At 37.3% G+C, this 18,230-nt stretch overlaps 1 protein-coding gene across 20 annotated transcripts in view; it reads right to left on the bottom strand.

Annotated features, from left to right (window-relative positions):
- Adgrl3 (adhesion G protein-coupled receptor L3) overlaps positions 1-18,230 on the bottom strand; it is a 747,948-nt gene that overhangs the window by 665,592 nt on the left and 64,126 nt on the right. The window contains exon 3 of one of the 20 annotated variants that reach the window (XM_076546492.1): positions 11,999-12,111. The exons of the other annotated variants lie outside the window; for them this stretch is intronic. The gene's annotated coding sequence lies outside the window, so the exon portion shown is untranslated. The remainder of the gene's footprint in view (positions 1-11,998; positions 12,112-18,230) is intronic. 20 annotated transcript variants of the gene reach the window in all.

Below are 18,230 nucleotides of genomic sequence, written 5' to 3'. Positions count from 1 at the left end.
AAAAAACTTCATGATACACCTGAAGTCATTAAATATTAACAGTTTTCAAATTTAGAAAGTGAATTTTGTTTGAAATAATTTTCTCATGAAAGATAGCTTTCTGATAATAAAAAGCTATTATTTTTAAGGGAAATCTTAAATCAACAGTATCTAATATGTAATATATATCAGTAACTGCCTAAATAACGTCGGCTAGGAAAAAAAGTACTCAAGCCAGCTGCGGTGGCTAGCCCCAGCACTGAGGATGCTGACACAGATGACAGAGAGCTGAAAGCGAAACGACAACAAAGCTGAATGGCAGCAACCTGGTCTAAAAAGTGAGACCCAACGTAAACAACCCAACCAACAAATAAAAAAGGGACAATAAAGGGCACTTACCACAATACATCTACAAAAACCTTTTACTTCCAATATGCTATCAGAGAGAGAGAGAGAGAGAGAGAAAGAGAGAGAGAGAGAGAGAGAGAGAGAAAAGAACTAAAAATCCTTCAAGTTCATTTGACAGAGACAAAAACTATTTGCATTTTTTTTAATAAGAATACTAAGATCAGAGACTCAACAGAACATTCTCAATCCCTCAAATACAGTGGAGTTCTCAGAATGTATTCATCTGAATTAGTACACGTGATACTGCAATATTAATCATTTCCTCTATCCAAGAAGTAGTTAGAACACACCCCTATTCCTAGTTTACAAAGAAGGAAAGTGGATTATGGAGGTCAAATAGCACAACCATGGTCATTTGGTGACAGAACTAGTATAAGACCAACATCCATTACATTAAGTTCCTCAATCCAAGTGATTTTGTCGTGGGCTATCATGGGTAAGAAATGAGAGGATGTGGGGATGGAGAAAATTTCAAAATAAAAACATATATACCGGATGGATAATGAAAGAAGAAAAATCATCAGGAGAAACATACCAAGTTCTCAAACCAAAAAGTAAATCCATGAACAAGCATGACAATCTAGCTACAGATGACCCTGTTACTCAAAAACAAACACAATTATAAGACAAAGTCTTAGATATCATCAATCCCAGCTTGACCAGATAGATGCAAGGAGTACTAATATTTTAGGCATGATGTCAAACCTTATCAATTTGAAGATCCTTTCCTCAGCCAGATTTACAAAAGAAAATCTCTGTTGCTCACCGCATAGGTTTATTCAGTCAATGTACTTTTAGAAAGATGAATGGAAAGGCAGCTGGGTGATAGGAGAAAATGAACCTCCCAGTGTACTCCTGAATTTCCATCTAACAGACACAAAACACATGAGCACTCAGAGCTATAATGAATGGTTGAGTTAGGGATGCAGCAATTTAGTTACACACAAGGAAAGAAAGTTTTGGTGGTGATACATTCTGGCTTCAAAACAGAGTCCAAGCAGACCTAAACTATAATGCATCTGCCCCAAAGCTTAAATACAGCGTCCATTATCACATAATGCAATATTCTTCCTAAAACCAGTCTAGACAGAAACAATCTGCTGAAGTCTGAAATATTTTTCTTTTATGATTATGAACAGACACAGAGCAATGACATACTTAAAGCATTAAATTATATCCACACAAGGATTTTATTTCTAAAGGAGTTTCATTCTCTGTGAATTAAAAGTTGGCATGTCTACATGCAAAACCTACAAAATTCACAGTATGATCTCTTTACTGTACCCTACTCCTATCCTCTCTGTTTTATGTATATACTCAAAAGATTTAAAAAAAATATATTATACTAAAGTGTTTCCCATCCAAAATACTATTGCAATGATTCCTGAGACATTTTGTAATTTAATGTCATGTTCCTTGTTTGCAACAGAGAAGACTACTAGAAATACCACAAGAAATGTCTTAGTGCTCTTGGAAAACTAAAATTCAATTTGTTAGTAGCTTATTAATTATCTTTTTTCAGGGCTCCAGGGATTTGATATGAAGGGAAAGCTCCCTTGGGGAGAGAGAGAGGAAGAGATAAAGGATAGGGGAGAGAGGGGGAGGGAAGGAGCGAGAGAAGGAAAGGGAGGGAGGGGAGAGGGGAGTTGGGGGGATCTTTATACCTAAGCTGCATGTTGGAGAACAAGAAAAAAGGAGATAAAAAAATTCTTCTTTCAGAATATTACCATGATTCATGCCATAACTATACACAACCAAACCCCGCTATAATAGTTTTAAAAATGAAAGGATCAGATGAGTCAGATGATTTCAAGTACTGTACCCAGACCCAGAAGAAACATCACCTGATTTGATCAATATTTCTAATTTCTTAGGAGCACCGTAGACTGTTAACTACTAAGTCACAAAGCCTTACAATTGAGAATTACTCAGTACTTCTATGTTCTTGGATCACTCCACTCAGGGGAATTAGCATATTGCTGCTGCTTCTACAGGACAGAGGATCTATCTGCATTCTACTCAAGTACCCACCTACTTCCAGTGTTTACATTGTCTAGCCTAATATAAACAGTAGTGTCATTAATTTGGGTGATCTATTTAGGTCACCGAACATTTTGACCTGTGTTAATTTATTTCATTCTCACAGCAGTACTTTTTTATACAGAGGATAGATATCACCATGCCAATTTTACAAAAGATGGTTCTGGAACAACAGAGCTGGCAATGTGTGACACCGGGGCAGGATAGGAGATCTCGAGACTCCAAATTTTTGCATTCTTACCACTACATCACTGCAGTACTAGTCAGTTTAACGCCACCACACTGACTGGAGTGATGGAAAATTATTTAAGCTTTAGCCAGAAGGGGGGAATTGCTTAAATACATACTTACGCCACAAATAAATAAAATAAATAGGGAGAAAGGGAGAGCAGAAATGATGGTTGTTCATGTGTGTATGCTGGGCACTTTGTATGTTGTGTGCCTTGAGCAAGGCCAAGCAGTCTCAGAAATTGACTTACCTTCAACAGCTTAACTGTTCTAAAGCTCACTTACGTGACTGTGGCCCTCGGAATGGTCAAGGTTATAGTATTCACAAATATAGACCCCAAGGCTCAAAAATGTAAATGACTTAATTGTTCAAAAAAAAAAAATTCATCATACATCCTCTCTGTGGCAGAGTCAGAACAGGGGGCTAGCCCTAAAATGGTTAGTGTAAATACTATGTGTAAATTATAAACTCCACTTATACATACTCAGAAACTAATAAGATACACGTCTTAAAAATAGTGCAGAGCTATTTTTTTCTAAAATAAATGAACAGGACTTGAGAACTGATTGCCTAATAACTGCATCAATAAATAAAATTTTAATCTTATTTATAATCCAAAGTTTCCTATTTCTCTTATATTTATAAAATTGTTTGATTCTCACACTAGAATCTCTTAAGATATAATTCATATTTCATAAGAGAGCATCATTTAATGTCATAAATGTCTAATATTCATGGTTAAAATCAGAATGGTTAAATTTTTATACTTAAAATGAAAAAATAATTAAAATGCAGACTTTTCTACATTTTAACTGCATTTGTACTAATAAGTGTCCCTGCTTTCAAAAAATGGCAAGACCTTATTACTGAGGAAATCGGATACGCCACACAAAATGAAGCTTGGTTATGTATTCCCAGCTAAGTTGACTAAAATTATCATAAATAAAGAGTTGGGGTTCTAAAATTCGTAATAAAATATACTCCCTTATGTAGATCTGTGGCAATTCCGACTGCAGAACAAAGCACTCTGCAATCCAGGGAGAGAATAAAAGATAAATAAGATCAAAATCTGTAAAACAATGCCTAACAGGAATTTTCTAAATCTATACAGAGCAGAATCTGATGATAGCCATTTAAGTTTGAAGGAGGTAAACACATAGCAAATGAAAAGATATCATCCCTTTTGAGAGTATTATACCGACAAATGTAAGAAGTTGTACAGACAGTTTGAAAATGTCTAGTCTTAAGGATGATGTACCTGTAATGAGGTTTATCTGGGAAGCTCTAAAGTCTAGCTATGATGGGAAAGAGCCCTCTTTGTTGAGGACGTCAATACAAACGCTGAGGAAGGGCAAGATATAATATACTCCTTTCTCCACAGTAGCACAGCCTCTATTTCAATGGATTGGTTTTCAGACTAGGCTAATCTACTTCTGTCCAACACTCTCTGCCCCAGGGAGTTACTTCTCATTCCACTTATTCTTCTGCTTTTCACCTGCACACTGCATCATGAACTCCAGCGCTCACTCACTGTCTTGTCCCTAATGTCTGTCTCCAGCTTTCAGAATAGTCTCAGATCTGCTGCATGGACAACTAATGATAAAAGTTGAGTCAGAAATGTCTACTTATTTAATCCTTATTTCGTTTTCTACTTTTACTTTTAGGGTAATAAATAGATTCTACAAGATCTCCCCTTAGGCCAACAGACATCACTTTTGTTTCAGATAAAAAAGTAACTGAGTGTTCAGTCTTGAACTGTCTAGACAGTGTTCCCACTCAGGGGACTACAGGGACCAGGTAGGTTATATAAATAAGTCAAGTGTGTAGAGTAGAAGCAACGGGAAGTGGTGACATCTTCGGTAAATTAAAACATGCATGCTCCTTCTGGAGCAGTCGATTTCAGATGTTCAATGGATGCAGAAAAACAATAGAACACTGAGAACATGAAGCAAAAAGTTAACAAGATGTACAGTGCTTACCTTCAGTTATTATGTGTACATCACAGATTAGTCAATATAAATGTCATGACCAATATGAATGTGTCCATATACAGCCTACTAAAAGAACAGCAGACAGCCTTCAGGCCCCACACCAATCACATGCCTTGGGAGACATCCTTACCACTGGGAGGTAGCTTTTTGCTGCTGCTGAGGAAGGCATTCAAGTGTACTATGACAGTCACTATTCAGATTTGATATATGTAGAACTCTTTCCTTGAAATAAGTTCACAGTGTAATGGAGGACAGAGTTGCTATGATAGTAAAAGAGAATGCAGTGTGGGTGTAAAAGCACAGAGGGTAACGTCTCTAACAAAGAACAATCACCCCCACAGTATTTTGACAAAATATCCTGGGGATCCACAACACATATCTACTCACCCATGAGAGGAAGCCAATGATAGCACATAGTACTGATTCCTCCAAAGTCCAACAAGGTGAATCATGAGATTTACTGGCATTACCATGGGTGAGGTGTACAAATGCTGGGAACCTGGAGCACACTGCACAACCTACAGGCAGCTCAACAGGCTGGAGAGTGCTGCATCCGCATGGCGCAGTTGGCCTCAACCTCTTACACACCCCTGGGCTGGTTTCTGTTTTCTTCCAGGATGCTGGTCTGGTCTTGGGTGTCTTTTTTGCAGCTTGGCTTGTCTGAGAGTAGCTTTCTGCTATTATTGCATACTGGAGCAGAGAGGGGCCTAGTGAATCTGGTCAGCTTCAGGGACTTCCTGGAGCTATTTTGAGTTGTTTACCTGCAGGCATAAAGCCTTCCTACTGGACAGACGGAATGTTTCACTCTCAAAGGAAACTGTTACACAACATCCTCTTGGCTGCAAGGTCATTTATGTGGTCTGGGTTAGAGCAGCATGCCATGTCTATCCACTGAACCAAGTCTGAAGACAGAAGTGCTGTTTAGTCGACTACCTAACAAAACACAGTAAGTAGAGAAAACCAACAGTGACTTCCCACAAGACCACCGAGTGGTTAGTATTGATGCCAGAAACAAATCTGTGTGTACTGTTCATGTGCAGAGGAGTGTACACATGTCTTATGGTCCACATGTTTAAGCAATCTACAAGCTTCAGGACATCCTCAAGTGTTATTCCTCAGGTACCACCCACATTTTTCTCTGAGATGGAATGGGTCCCTCCCACTGGTCTGTAATGCACTAAGTAGTCTAGGCTGGCTAACCAAGTGGTCTGAGGAATCTACTTGTCTCCAAACCCACACACTCCACCCCGTACCCAACCACTCCCACCTCAACATTAGGATTAAAAAGGTGATCCCAGCATCCCAGTTTTTAAAAGTGGGTTCTGAGGACCAAATTCAGGTTCTCATTTTCTTTTCAGCAAGGCAGTACGTCATGGACCAAATACTCTTCCCAACGTCTGAAGCTTAAAAAATCCTAGTGTCTTGCTTCAGGACAACCCACTGGCCAATAACCAACCACACAAATGCATACAGAAGACACATTGTGAACATTAAACATGTTGCTAAAGCACACTTTCTGAAAACTGAGTTATTCAGCCTAGTTTTTGAAGCAGTCTGGACTAGTAAGGAGGGATATAAGTTGCTGAGCACAGCACATAGTCCAGCGCTTCTGGAAATACTGTGTTGTAAGAACTTGGATGCTTTCAATGTGGAGCCAACATAGTTTAAAGCTCATAGCATATTCTTCTCTTTCTGTCTTCCACTAGTGGGATAGAATTTGGAACTAACTCCTGAACTACATACAAGAGATGGCAGTCTCTTCCATGGTTTATACTATAATATTAACGTTTATCATTTCTATATTTGCTCATTAAACTCTTAGAGGTTCTTCACGAAGAAAGGTAGGAAAAAGCTCCCCATGTCATCAAATATTTCTCAGGTTGCCACACTTGGGCTCACATTTTCTTGCCAAAGCCAGTCAAAGTCCTGCGCCCTCATCTTCTACTGTTGCTACCCAAATGCTCCAAGTCTTCTCACCCCTGCCCATTTAAGAGATCGCAGGGAGAGTCACTGTTTAATGAAAGAAGGCCACCCTACCTTTTTATTGTAACTGGGATGAAGAAGACTATAGGCTATTTATTGGAAAAGAATTTTCACTACTAATTACTAAGTTCATTTGTCTTAGAAGGTCAGACAATATTGTGGAAAGAAATATCTGTAAAATATGTACTAAGACTTAGATTTAGGAACATAAACTACAAATGGGGTTTACACTGAAAATTCCTCTGAGGGAGGGAAAATACAGTTAACAGTGAAAGCACCAGTTGGTCATTTTTAATGTTTTCATTATGGGCAGCATTGATAATTGAAGCCATTCTCCCCTAGTTAGAGGCCATGTGTTAGAGGGCGGAGTATGGGGTGTAAACCGAAATCTTACCACCGATTTTTATAAACCTGTACTTCCATTTTCTAATGCCACCTCTCTTTCTCATTGTCTTTTAATACTGTGTCAGGAACAGATGGTAGCAATTCAGTGCCACAAAATTTGCTACCTGCTCTCTCTATAAAAGTGGATTTCCCAGAAAGTATCCATCTCTGGACTACTGCAGAAAGGGCTGGGTGGTCGGATAGTCAGGCCATGGGCAACTCTGAGTCTGAGGCTCACTCTGAGACTGGACTTCCCCAAACCCAGTACAGATGTTGGAGCAGTGGCTTGCTTCTGCCATCTGGGAAGAGAACTTCTATTGCATAATTTCCTCCAAATGGCATCCTTGGGAAAGAGTGCTTCAGAGGAGTAACAATGGTCCTCCTTAAATATTTATTTTCTGTGGCAAAACCATTTAAATTCCACAGCAGTGCACTAAAAATCTTGTCCCGAGTGGATCAACATGTGTACTTACTCTCTGTCAGCAACAACAGTAGCAAAGAAAATAAGAAGCGCTAACACTTGTAAGCTTGAAAGTGTATTATGCATTTATCTGTATGTTCTCATTCAATCCCTAGACTATTCCTCAGAGGGCTTCATTTACTTACAGATAGGACACTGAGGTATAGATTGTGTAAATAACTTGTGCAAAGTCACCACAGCAAATGAGACCCTGGGAAACTCGGGAACTGAATCTCTAATCCACATTATCACATACTGTCCCATTCTAGAGAACTACCCAGGGTTCTGAAGCAGATTTCATGTTTCTTCAATTTACTATCTAGACAAAATATATGTGTCCCAGAAACCTGAGCACTTTAAGAGGACATGGTTGTACATAATCTCAGTTAATTTTACTTTAAATGAATACATTTTTTCTTGAAAATATCAAAGCAATTGAATAGGAATAACATAAGAGTGAATGGAATGTTTGAGTGTAAAATGTCCCTTTTAGATTCACATGTTTTCTTCTGATGGTGTCTTTGTTTAGGGAGATTATTCCCATTTGGGGCAAGGATCCCAGCTGGGCTTATGGGTTGTAAGCTAGCATCTTGCCACTGAAGCTCTCTGCTTCCTGAATGAAGGAAGCCAATCATCTCAGGTTTCGGGTGCCCAAGACATTCTCAATGCCAACCCTTTCCAGCCAACATGGGCTACATTTTCCCAAACTGTGAGCTAAATCAAATCTGTCCCAAACATACATCTTTCGAGTATTTTATCACAGCACTGAGAAAAGCAAACAATACAATTGTCAGTTATTCAAAACCTAGCTTTCAATTCTAAATTTAATTTCTTCTATCCATTTGATAGCAAAATTAGTGTTCACTTTCATTAGTTTCAAAATGTAGAATGCTTATGGAGGATATTCACTTCTGTCTACAAAAATTTTAGAGTAAGGCATTGCTTATTAATAAAAAAAACACAACTGTCTGTTTTTTTTCATTTGAAATGATGCTAAAAAAAATAAAGTCCGTCATATAATTTTCATTATATAGACTGTAGGGTATACAAAGATACGGGGAATTTTGTAATAAGTGATGAAATTTTAACTTACAAGTTCTTTAATTTCACTTAAAATGTGAGGTATTGATTTCTTTCTTTTCAACTTATGACATCTGAGCATATTGATTTTCTCATTAAAAATTTTCAGTTTGCTAATAAATTCCAAATATGGATACATTAAATTTTAAACTCAGAATCATAAACCCTATTTTAAAAAATAACTCTGTAGAAACACTCCTTTAACACGAGTTAATTAGAATAGTTGGTGACACTAAACATTTTAGTGTCCTATAACTTTTTCATAACTTATGAGAAATCAAGCATTTTGTATAATTCCCAATCTCATACATATATATATGTGTGTGTGTGTGTGTGTGTGTGTGTGATATACATATATATGTTAGATTTATTCTTTGAAATTTTCATACAGTATATTTTTATCAAAATCTTTCTCATTCCCAACTCCTTCCCATCCTTCCCTCACTACCAACTCATCATGCTCTTTCTCTCTCTTAAGAAAAGAAGAAAAAGGAAGAAGGCACTAAGGCATGGAGTCTGATTTCTGTTGAGAAACTACTGCTGAGCGTGGGACTTGCCCTGGTGTGTGCTTGACACACAGAGTCTCACTCTATTGAAGAAAACTGACTTTCCCTCTCCCAGCAGCTGTCATCCTCGTGGAACTGTGAACTCACTCAGTAAGTATCAAACACTAGACAAGCAACACACGGCCACTTGCAAATAAATTTAATATGTTTGTCAAGTTCTGTTGTTGCTGCTTTCCCTTAAACCATCACACAAGTGCACAGCATGCCTGTAAAACCGAATGTTCCTATCTGCGCATCACCCATTCTTTCTCTCATGACACTGGTGTTCCTAAATAGGAATCCCTTCCCCTTTCTAGCTGACGAGAGAACATCATAAAGCATTTTGTGACATATGAAAAAAAAATCTACCTCTTCTACCTCTTACCAGTTCTGAGAAGCTCACTTACTAATTCTAGGATGGCCAGAAATCCCACTTCTGATCATCACCAAAAAGAAAAGGCGGCAGGAAATAATCTGGAATGTTGGAGGCTTTAGCTACGAGTTCCAAAGAGAAATGTTCCCCTGTTCATTTCATCTTCTATTCGTAAAAGTTATGGTTGCTGTTGGATGCCACATCAGGTCTTATATAGGACTACATCACATGGATATAGCACCGTATATATTTTACTTTGTATTTTTTCCAGTTATGTTAAAACTAAGAGACTTAACAATCTTAATGCAGTTATTTTTCATTAGAAGAGCCCTACTGTAGTTACACTGCCAATACCATTGAAAAATCTCATGTGAGATTAAATATTTTTTTAAATATGGTAACATTCATTTCTATCAAAACTGGAAGAGCAGTGCCTTAGGCAGATCTAATATGACACAATTCTGAAGGGCAGAGGTGCAGAGTTTGCATAAATTTCACAATCTTATTTTAGCTTCTTAGTCACAAGTCATTGGTGTGTCTATTCTGACCAGGACTCTGAATTCTATTTCTACCACTTCACATAGGTTTCCTTGCTGATTTAATAAGATATAAACTATCATTCTAAAACCTGTCTTTAAGATATAAAAGGCACTCAGGAACCCACCACCATTTACTATTCTCTCCCTTAGTGTCTAACCAGGTCTGCTTTCTAAGAAATGTATTGTCATACAAATAGTCATTTTCTAAATGTCTGATGTGAATAAACTTGTAAACTAAGTTTTGGTCATATTTTCCAAAAATGCGACACACTGATATGATTACAGTTACTTCTTCTTTTTCTCAGCACTGCTGATTGAACTTACAGCCTCTAGCAGCAAGCTCCAGGCCTAGCCCTGTGACAGGACAAGAGACAATGATGGGAATGATGAAGAAACATATAAGAAAATGAGGTGCTTGGGCCAAGGTATTCACTGGACTCTGGTTCCTAAGCATTCCTAAGGGAATGCTTGCTTACTTACTTACTGCATCCGCCTCCATAAAAGGCAGGTGTTAGGACATTTCCCATTCGTTCACTGCACTTATATCTGCTCTGCCTTTGACAGCAACAGCATAAGCACACTCTTGGTAGTATTAATTTCCTGACAGCAACTTCGATTACTTCTGCATCTTGCACATTTTCTCTGTAATACAGTCTGAAGTGTCATAAGCACTCCTAATATGCTCAGAACCCTGTTATTAGATACATCTGTACCTCTAGGAATGTTTGATTAAAAAAAAAAACCAGTGCATTAGTGTGAGACAATACAAATACTATTAATTGTGTTTTAGACATTTATGTTTTTTTTTCTGTAGTATTCTCAAAAAATCTTAGCCCCTATAGAATGTAATTATTACAGCAACAATATGCAGTCTTGAAACCTGTAAATGTTTCTTTCCCCAAAAACACAAAAGTAGACAGCGTACTTGTACTCCTGAGTGTACAGTCCTAAATGTAACTTTGAGAGTTGTAACTCTTCCTTCTGGATCTCTAACATTTAACCTTTACACAGTATAACTTTTAAAGTGATTGGGTTTTTTGTTTTGTTTTACTTTTATTTATTTATTCTTCTTCAAATTACATAGTTCTAAATGGTTTGTCTTGTGGTAATGCCTAAGTAAACTAAGAACTGGAAGTGAATCTGCTATGTAAATAAATGAAAAAGAATGACTATTTCTTATACACAGAACAGACTCTCTGACGTGTATTTTGAAAGGAAAACTAGAAGGTGGAAGAACAGATTTTCCTAGCATCAGTTTGATGTGTAACTTTGGACATGCCACTTAATTTCTCTTTGTCTCAGATTCTTCATCTGTTAAACAAGAGAGAAAATTAAATGATTTATAAAGGTTAATGTCACCTTTCATATCTACCATCTGATTCGAATCTTTATTCAAATGAATTAAAGTGGCAAGTTCATAAATCATCTTTGAGATTTGATGTGATGGTTCATGTAAGGTTTTGCTGGAAGGGAGGCTGGGACCTGCATCTTCGTTTAATTTTTTCTTTAAAAAAAATGGCTCTAACTAAATCTAGGGCTGGTTGAATCTGACAGCTTGTTCTGCAAATGACACTATTACTTGAAGCAAGCATTAGGCCATATTTGCAAAGTATCTGAAGCGGCAAAGCAAAGTCGATTTTATTATGGCTTTATTTAATGCCCTGCTTCAGAAAAATTCCAAATCAGTTTCATTAAATTTAAACACAGACACATTTAAAACTTGGCAAAGACGATAATGAAGAATGATCATTTCTCTACCTATCTGGTACAGACAGTCTGCGAAGTTCCGTGGTAAGATTTAACCTACTCAACCCTGAAACAAGTGAATTCAAGTACATGCTGGTCAAATGTCTCAACATCAGAATCAGATTATTCTCAGTCTCTTTTTCAAAGTCTTTTCTTTTTTTTAAAAAAAAAAGAGGAAGGAAAAGAAAAAACTAAAGGTATATGCAAGAGAACAGGAAGGAGAATGTAAAACTCTACCCACCAATCATGTGTATTACTGCAGATGAGAAAAGAATGTCCGAACTTCCATTCCACCTTGGTGCTCTACTTAAAATTACACATACAACAGATCCTCTCCAGCTGCCAGCACAAAGTCTGTAACGAACAGAGAGACTTAGTGCACAGTCTCTTATCACTGCAGCTCCCTCGGGGACAAAAATATCGATCTCTTTCATTGAATAAATACTAAAGTAACAACAAGAATCCATTATGTCTGACCTAACAAGAATTTTTAATTGAACAAGATACTGTCTGGATGCTCAAGGAAGAGTGGATACACTATCACTTTCTATCCTCTCCTTTAAAGCTCTAAGTTTAAAGGGCAAATAATGAATGAATTAACAGAATTACCCATTTTCAAAAGCACTCTCAAAATACATCCTACTAGCTGGAAATAAAGTAGTTTTTATCCTCCCCCAGATTTGATCATTTATTTTCCATGGTATAAAAGCAAGAAAGAGTCATGCCAGCAATGAGGTATTAAACAAATTTTGCATACATCATTAATAGAAGAAATTAAGATAGATTAATAACTTCTTCAAAACATCACACTTGTGTCAGACAAACAGCTCAGGTCCAAGCAATTCTTTAAACTTTATTAGGCCCTAGGCAAAAACAAGCACATTTCCGGAAAATGTCGATTTGGCTACATGAACCAGCCAAGATAAGAGGGGACACTTCTGACAGGAAGTTCTGTATTCCGCTATGATACACAGGCGGAAGTTTGAATCTAGAGAAAGCTTCAATTGTGTCTTTTCACCGAGATGCACAAGTTTTTGTAAGCCAGTCCCCGAGAAGAGGGAAAGAGAATGGAAGAGCCTTTGTTTTCACATTTCTGCCTCTGACATTACAAAAATGGCAGGATCCCTGCAGACCCAGCTTGTAACATCCACTCACCTTAATTGTTCACTTAAGCCTGTGCTGTTATACTAATGACAGCATCTGAAGAAACTCAAATCAAAAGGAGAAAACTGACTCGTGGTACAAGGGAATCAAACCCAGGACAGCCCAGCTCCCTGAGCAAATGCAGAGTGAGGAATGAGAGTGAGGCTCCTGCAACTGAGCCGGTCTCAAGGTCAGGGAAGGTGGGGAGGTATGCCGAGGACTTGCATTCATGACTCAACTCTGCAGACACACAGGTTAGAATGTGAGGCTTTTATTATACACTGGCATTGTTCATAAACAGGATTACTAATAATATATTCCAGTAGAGTTAAATTTAAATTTCCACCTAAGGCTATAAAGTATTTGATTTATTGAACTTATTTAAGCCTCCCTATTGTAAATTTTTTTTACATTTATTTATTTATTTATTTGTTTGTTTGTTTGTTTGTTTATTGGGAAGGTATGCCGTGGTACACATGTTACAAATATTTAGAAAAATATTAATTCAAAATGAAGTTGAAATGCATTTATTAGTACATTTTAATCATCAAAGTGGTATTTACGAACACTAACTCTTCACTTAATTTCCTATGGTTTAATTCTTAAATAACAATGATGTGAGTTTTTTATCCATGGGTTACTGCGGTTGTTATTGAGCTACTCTAATGTAGATTCTAAAAGATGTTTGTCTCTGTTTTAAAATACACTCGAAAGAATAAAGAATAACATTAAATTCTAAATTATTAAAATTAGAAAAATCACTCCCTTCAAATTCTTACTCCTATATTCTTTCACGTATGAAATAACTTTGGAAATACACAAACTTCAATGGAAGGCCACAGAAGAATATTTTCTACTCACAAATTCTGCCCATTAACATCAGGTAGGTGAATAGTGAGTCAGTGCAAGATATGAAAGAAAGTTCTCTATCTCCAACAGAAATCAGGTTACAACTAAATAGTTCCTTCTTAATGACTAGAACCTCCCTCTCCCTATTAAGCAATCCAAATAAAAGCCAGGCTGGTTCCACTATATGAGCATGTATGAACACATTTAACTAAGTGCATTTTTTTATATTTGTCAATTTTATGTATATGAGTGCTACGCCTATAGTATGTGTACCACATTCCTGGGAAGGTTAGAAGGCAGACCCCCTGGAACTAGAGTTATGGATGTTTGTGAGCCACCATGTGTGTGTGTTGGTAACTGAAGTCAGGTCCGCGACAAGAGCGACAAGCGCCATTAACCTCTCTCAGCCATCTCTCCAGATCTGACATTCTAAAAATCAGTGTATTAGTAAAGCTTAGAGAAGCCTAGATGATAGGGCTCTAACTAAAGTAATCCCACAGCCAAAAAGTTCATGAAATGAAGATCCAAATTCAGGTTCAGAAAAAACCCTTAAGATAAACCCCTAATGTGTAATAGTGTAGAGGTGGCTAGAGGAAGCAGGAAGGTCAGAGAATCTCCAGGAGCAGAATCACGTTAGAATCATACGTTGTCTACAGTGGCAAAAGATACTGTTGAGTTTGTTGTCGTTGTACCTGCCTGAGTAAAAATTTTACAGATAGGAAAAGGATTTAATTAGATAAGTTAACATGTCAGGATTTCATATTTAATTTATACTACCACGGGGAATTTTTCTAAAATATCAATGTACATTGACATATGCATTTTGCAAGGTAGAAGGAAAAGATATATTCCAAAATGCAAATTTTAAAGACTGTAATTTGTAATGCTTAAATTGGATCAAAGGTCAAAAAGTCATCAAATGAAGCTAATTTTGCACATTATCTTACTCTTTGCGCCAGGGTCTCCCACTTTCTGGAAGTAACTGACCTCCATAATATGTTGTAATGCTTTTATCCAAAAGACCAGCTCAGCTCAGTACTTTCAGTTATTCATCATTACAGAAGGCCAGAAATTTTAAAACTAGCCCATGTTAGCCAGTTATCTCATTTTTTTTTCCTGCACTAAGAAAACTACTTATGAATTTGCATCCTTTAGTCTTTGATTATATACAGCTTTTTACCCAGGCCGATTACAAGTGGTTTACACCAGAAAATAAACACACTACATTCTTCTCCTGCACTTCAAAGTGCTAGTACTTAACTACTTTCCTCCTGTTAATTGGGCCAAAGAGATAAAAAGTGACTCTTGTTATTATAACATGGACTTAAAAAAATACAGAAAATGAAGTCAGAATAATCAGGTGTATGCTCCTCCTGCCACAATGCAGGAAAAAAGTCACTGAATTGAAACTATATGGGCAAGGATCTGAACTGTGTACAAGATAATAAAGGTCTTCAGCAGACAATGAAGTTTCTTTTTTATCAAAATCTAATATTCATTACTAGTTTTTAGCAAGCTTTTCTTTGGTAGATTCTAATTTCTCAGAGGCTTGGAAATATTAATCAAGTTGATACAAATAATAAAACCCAGTCCAAGTAGTCTGTACAAGCATAGTAGTTGATAACCAATACTTAAAATGAATGAGTGTGTTTCCTTCTTTGTTCTTTTGTGGGGCTGCGGATCAACAGTAGGATCTCACCTGTGACAGACAAACAGTAAAACTGAGCTATGTTTCTATCCCCTAAATGCGCATGTTTTGACTCTTTAAGATTTCTCTCGACCTTTTGATGGGTGATGTCGTTCTGTATGCTGTAAATGTGTTGCTCTGATTGGCTGATAAATAAAGCTGTTTGGCCAATAGTGAAGCAGAATAAGGTTAAGCCGGACATTCCAACTAGAGAGAGAGGAAGGAGAAAGGCAGACCTTGGAGATGCTGCTAGCTGCCGCCAGAAGAAACAAGATGTAAAGTACCGGCAAGCCACAAGCCACGTGAAAAAGCTTTATTGAAATGGGTTAACTTAAGATATAAGAACTAGCCAGCAAGAAGGCTGCCATGTCCACAGTTTAAAAATAAAATAAGCCGCCGGGTGGTGGTGGCGCACGCCTTTAATCCCAGCACTCGGGAGGCAGAGGCAGGTGGATCTCTGTGAGTTCGAGGCCAGCCTGGTCTCCAAAGCGAGTTCCAGGAAAGGCGCAAAGCTACACAGAGAAACCCTGTCTCGAAAACCCCCCCAATAAAAAAAAAAAAAAAGAAAAAGAAAATAAGCCTGTATGTGTTTACTTGAGACGAAGCGGCTGTGGGACACGGGTGGGAGAGATTCTGCAGGACTGGAGAAAACTTCTGGCTACAACCTTTCTGCATTTAGATTTGAAGAGCCTGTAATCCCAATACTTTTTTGTCAGTTATTTGTGGCGAAAGGCAAGGCTTTCCAGACAACTGGCTATAGCTATGCAGGGTGATAAACCTTTACTCAACTGCAGATTAACCTGACCTACCACAGTAACCTTTCTAGCTTATTCTAGTATTTACTCCAGAGGCTTTAACCACAATTAAGTATTGTTTCCAGACATACCCTATACTTGCAACACATTGCATCCTTTCTTGTCCTCCACATTCTAGGCAATGCAGAAGATAAGCAACAGAATTTCAGTAATTGCACTATTCACTTAGGTTAAGTACACAACTCTAAATGATAATTCTCCATTTTATTAGAAAATAGTGTATTTGACATTTCCTAATGCTTTCCATGCACAATATCTGTCCTCATGGATTAAGAACTTGACACAGAAAGTACAACTTCATGTAACACACACTGGATTTAATTTTATTGCATATGGAGGGGCATAACTGTAGAAAGGAAAGCAAGAAGTGGAGAATCTGAATTTTCATGTTGTGTACACAGCATCCTTCAGAATTCATGTGTCTCAAAGGCCCTGTTTTATTACATCTTTCAAAGTGTGTAATTACTCTGAGCAAAATTTAAATCTAGATTTTTGGTTCTTTACTACATTTGGCTATCTGGGATTCTGACTGTTGGGAGGGTAGTTTAATAAAAGGTTAATTAACACAGCTGTGGCCTACATGGAACATTTTCTAGGCTAAGATGATTTCAGTTCAGCTCCCTGAAAAAAAAAATCAGTTGACTGGAATTCTTGGCTTTCTCCCAGGCAGTTTCTTGAAAAGGTTACCCAGCTTAATTGAATGAAAGCAGAGTCTGCAACCATCAACAATTATCTATAGAGCAATACTTGTTATTAGGCTGAATAAAATGAAAGGTAGAAACCAACCACAATTATTTGTGGAGCAGTTTAGTTCTTAATACTGGCCAGATTAAGAGCATCTGCTACTACTGTGAAATTTCCCTAAAAAAATCTAGTTCCTCCTGGCATAAAGACACCACACAAAGACTTATGTCAACTAAAAATCACTTCTATTTATTTAGAAACTATCGCAATTAACTAATTAGCCTGGAATGAGAAAACCTACACAAAACTGAAACTTGATTCCCTCGTATATTTTATCAACAGCAATGAAGCCAGCGCGCGCGCGCGCACACACACACACACACACACACACACACACACACACACACACACACGGTTGGCTCTTGTCTAGTCACTGTATGATGACTCTGCTACTTGCCATTTCAGTACTTACATCTACTTGGTCCGTCCCAGAAACTCTCTCGGTTCACTTGGAGAATAACTTGCACAATTCTAATGCACAAAATGTGAAATGTCTAAGTGATACAATCAAAGTAGCATGGCACAGGCAGTCTCAGTACACACCATGCATCATTTCAGTAAGGCATTTTGTTGGGAACACAGTGCAGACAATGTCACTCAAATGAGTAAGATTCAGAAGCATGGGCACTTTCCCTCTTATACTGGGCTTAGTCATTTTAAAACACTTTCCCAAGTCTACTAGACTAACAATAACGACTCTGTGACTGACAGCCAATTACAGTTATTAAAAGGATTACGTCCCAACCACCGGGACTCTCAATTTTGATAGCAGCCCAAGATTTTGAATGCTAAAGTAAATTTAAACATTTCTTTGAATTTTATTTGAGGAAATCAGATTTATGCTTACAGCAATGCTCAATTTTTGTTACGTATTTTACATATTGTAAAGTTCACTTTGATAATGCTATCAAACATATTAGGAAACATACAACAGAAAACAAAAAGGATTGTTTCTTCAATGGCTGCACATTTGTATAACTTAATATAGCAATTTCTCCTAAATGTATAAAGACTCCAACAGTTTTTAATTATCAAATGTGTTGTTTCATGTGTCCTAGAGTCTAAACTCATATAAATATGCACAATTTATAATATAACTGTACATTATTTTCTAAAACTCCCTCTGAGAGCTAAGATAAGAAATATGCATAAAGATATTTCTGATGATTGATTTCCAGCAGTTTTTTATTTTTAACGAAAGCTATAAATCCATCAGAAGACAAAAATGTGTAAGT

The sequence above is a fragment of the Peromyscus maniculatus genome, chromosome 10, assembly GCF_049852395.1.
Source record: "Peromyscus maniculatus bairdii isolate BWxNUB_F1_BW_parent chromosome 10, HU_Pman_BW_mat_3.1, whole genome shotgun sequence".
NCBI classification, from domain to species: domain Eukaryota; kingdom Metazoa; phylum Chordata; class Mammalia; order Rodentia; family Cricetidae; genus Peromyscus; species Peromyscus maniculatus.
The sequence above is the reverse complement of the archived record's forward strand: the minus strand, read 5'-3'. Positions and strand labels throughout refer to the sequence as shown.